This window comes from Morone saxatilis, unplaced genomic scaffold (assembly GCF_004916995.1).
Source record: "Morone saxatilis isolate NCDOM2014 unplaced genomic scaffold, NCSU_SB_2.0 Contig3, whole genome shotgun sequence".
Lineage (NCBI taxonomy): Eukaryota > Metazoa > Chordata > Actinopteri > Moronidae > Morone > Morone saxatilis.
Window position 1 is genome coordinate 115,891 of NW_023339873.1, and position 4,226 is coordinate 120,116.

Here is a 4,226-nt window from a genome sequence, read left to right on the forward strand (position 1 = left end):
TTTTGTACAGTGATAATAAAGTTACAGTAGGAGTACAAGTAGTAAACAGGTAAATAAATAAAGTACATCCTAAAACATACATTTAAACTTACTTTGAAAAATAAAGAGCTCTACTCCGGTATAATTTCAAAATAAAGCTCAGAGAGAAAGAACAGTCAGATGTCAGTGAAAAGGTTCATACCAATGGAATTTATTACAACTGACTCAGCTTCAAGGCACGTTACAAGATCAAATGTTTCATCAGTTTTAATCTACAGGAACAGAAAGAGTCCAAAATAAAAACAGAAACAGGCGGCGTGTTCTTGCGTTGTTCTCTACTGAACCACCTCTTAAATGTAAAAAAGCAAAACAGGGAGTCTGACAGAAAAAAGCTTTATTGCAGTAATAAAATGAAAACCTTTTAATTAAATAATATACAAAGATCAATTATAAACATTAAAAATGCAAAAAATATAAATTAAAAAGATTGTAAAAAGTCAAATAAATAGTTGTATAAAAAATAAAAACTGTTTTTTACAAACTGACGGGGTAATGATGAAGGTGTCTCACCCTCTGAACCTGTCTGTTTAAACACAACACCACTATTCACACCTCTGTTACCGCCACGACGACACAAACACTCCGACTCTTATCTGAAACATCCACATGTAGAATACTTATACGTTTCCTCCTGGAACGAGTCCGATACTGCAGCTGCTCAGTCTGAAAATCTGCATTAAAATCTGTCAGTGGAGCGACTGTACGCTGACGATATCCTGCTGTACTTTGCAGACCCTGAACTTTAGGGCGGGTTTGCTCTGTTAACTGATGGCCATAGGTAAAAACAGGTTAAATTTATGACTTTTTAGGACCTTTATGAACACAATAAGCCATACTGGCAAAAAAGTAAAATAAAAATAATAAATATTAATAATAATAATAATAATATATCAGTAATAATTTCTAATAATAAATAATGTACCCTTCATAAGCCCTGCCCTTTTTTGCTCTGTGCTCCAATCACAGTTGAGCAAGCCTCGGTCAGGACCTCAGTCAACTTCCTCCTTTCCTGTAATTAGATATGCTATATGCTAGACTAATCTATGTAAAAAATACAACTACATTTTAAAGATGGTTCAAAGATAAAAGAGACATATATATAGTTACATCTACATCAACCATCACCAGCTAGTTAGCCATCGTTTTACTAGGTAGCAAATCTACATTAACCGTTTGATAGCTGGTTTACTAGTTCTAGTAAAACTAGCTAACATCAATCGTTAGATAGTTAGTCAAATCTGGAAACTGACAGATTGTAAGACGGTTAAAAGATAAAAGTGACATAAATATTGTTAGATAAACTAGCTAGCTATTCTACATTACTCATTAGCTAGCTAGTTAGGTGGCTAATTAATAGGATAAACCCATCACTTATCTTTTAACTATCAACTATTGGTTGTTTCAGAAGTAACTAGCTAGCTAACGATTTATGTAGATTAGCTTGCTAGTTAGCTAGTGTCTGGCTCTGTACCAAAATGCTAGCTAACTAGCTAGCTAATTATTGCTGTAGATTAGCTAGTTAGTCAGCTAGAGTTTGCTAACATTATCTAACTGAAGATGTGACTATTTGTCTCTTTTATCTTTTAACCATATTTAAAATGTGGTTGTCTTTTCAACATAGATTAGCCTAGCACACAGGATAGCATATAACACATAGCAGCAAGTTGCCTTCCCGGATCTGATTTAATGTATAAAATGTCAGAAAATAATGACAGGAGACATCTTGTAATGTCTGACCAACAGTCCAAAACATTTCTCAGGAAATAATACAGTAATAAAATCATTGCTGATTAATATTCTGTCAGTTGTTTCAATAGTTTTACACAGAGTCAGTCCTAAACATGTTTACAGAGTAAAGGTAGAATATAAATAGATAACTGGGTGTATTGACTTAAAGCTGCTCTCTGTTTAATCGGTGACAAATTTCCTGTGAAGGACAATAAAGTATCCATCTAATTACGAATATACAGTCAGAGTTGTGTTAATAGTGAGTTTGCTGTGTTAACAGTTGGTTTTCAAATTGAACTCAAATTAAATCCAACCTGTAGAAAGTTTAATTAAACAGCTGTAAATAATGAACAAAGTTCATGTTCAGACTATTTGTGGGTGGCTTTGACCTCAATATTTCTAAACTCTGATTTGGGGTCATGTATTATTATTGAGCTTTTTTCTGTGAATTAATATGACTGTAAGTCAGTGTTACTGTGTTCAGTAATAATTCAGTTAAATATTCTTTAACATGTTTATAATTTAATTGCTGAGAGCTTCTTCTCCCGCTGCGCTGCTGACACAGTATTGTAAAAACATTTCAATATGCATCTTCTAATGTCTGACAAACATTTCAGAGCAGTTCATCAATTCATAAAATCAAGTTTTCATAAAATTCATAAAGGCAACTGTTTCTGCAATTTCCACAAAAAAGAAACCTAACCTAAAAACATCTCAACAAATATTTAACTTTTTTAGAAAAGCTGCAGTGAAATCAGGAGTTTGAGGCCTCAACAATCCCAAACAAAGCCAAACAAAGGAGCTGATCAATATTCTGATAGAGATACGATACCGATATGTTTGCGATTATAATAATAATATCAGCAGGCTGATATATTGATCACGCTCGAGTGCAAATCCAACAAACGTCTCATCATTGTGATTTCAGAATAATCTCAATATGATCACTTTAGCTTGAGACATGTACGCCACTGTGTCATTAATCTGGACATTTTATAAACTAAATATTTAATCAAAAATGTCTGAATCAACAAAGAGAAGCATCAAATATAATATATGTATATAATCATAAAGAGTGTCTTCATCCAAATACCTTCAAATACAGCTGGAAGACTAAATTATTCATATTTATTGGATTATTGTCTCTCTTCGTCAGACTGAAAACATTTAAAAACTGTTTTATAAAAAATAAACTCAGTCAGTGTGTTTGTGACTGTAATCTGCTGGTTCGGCCTCTTCCAAAAATAATATTATAACATTACTACTAATAATAAAGTCTCTGTTCTCTCTACAGTCAGTGAATTTAACCATTTTATTGACAATCAATGAAACTGATCAATCAGGATAGTTTTGACCAAATACTCTGAAAGTGTTGAAACTGATTATGAACTGTAAAAAATCCAGTTGAGAAAATTCAGAATTTCAAGACAAATGTTGATGTCAAACTCTTCAGTTTTAAACAAAATAATAGGAATTTATAAGAATTTACTTTTAAAAAAACAACCTGAAATCTGTATTTCAAAAATTGTTAAAAATCAAAGTGAAAAACTGAATAATTAAATATTTTTAGTTGCAGCTGTTTAATGTTCAAACATTTAACAGTTTAACAGTGTATAGTACTGACATAAAGGGGGTTATTGGACCTATTTATCTTCCTTATCTCATCAATATTTCTCCATCATCTTAAAATGGAAAGTTTATGCTGTTTCTTTAATTTAATCAACATTGATCAGTATCGATAACTGATCAGTCTCCACTGACAGACGATTGATAATTACTATGACTTTTCTTTCTTACCTTATTAATATTTCTCCATTTTAAAATGAAAAGTTTAAGGTGTTTCTTTAATTTAATCGATACTGATCAATATCATCAGCTGAATAGACGACCATCACTGACAGTTACAGTTATGAAATAGTCTGTCCGCAGTCTCCATATCAGGCGCGGTTCTCTCTTCCTTCATGTCTTTACGCTTCCACGTTCTCGACGGCCCAGATATGAAGAAGTGACACACAATCTCCCCCATGCCGTAGAAAGGCCCAGGGCACGATCATAGGAGCCTTGAACCACAGTCAGGGCACTTACTTCCCGCCTGTGGAGTCGTACACCTCTCCGGAGCGCGCCCTGGGCCTTGTGAATGCCATCATCTCTGGAGCAGGGCGGCGCGCGCAGCAGAACTTGTGGCCGGGGACGGACGGACACTGCACGAAGTGGGTGTCCTCCAGCCGCTCGTGACAGATGGTGCAGCACAGCGGGCCGCTGCTGGCCATCGGGGAGTCGCTCTGCTCCAGACCTCCGGCTGCGGGCAGTCCGAGGTCGCCGCTGCGGGAGGAGAGGCGCCTCTGCCCGGACACGGAGGCGGGGGACACCGGGCTACTGCTGCTGAGTCTGGAGGAGGAGGTGGTGGAGTGGACAGAGTCCTTGTTGGGGGAGTTCCCGAGCGCGTCCGCGACCGACAT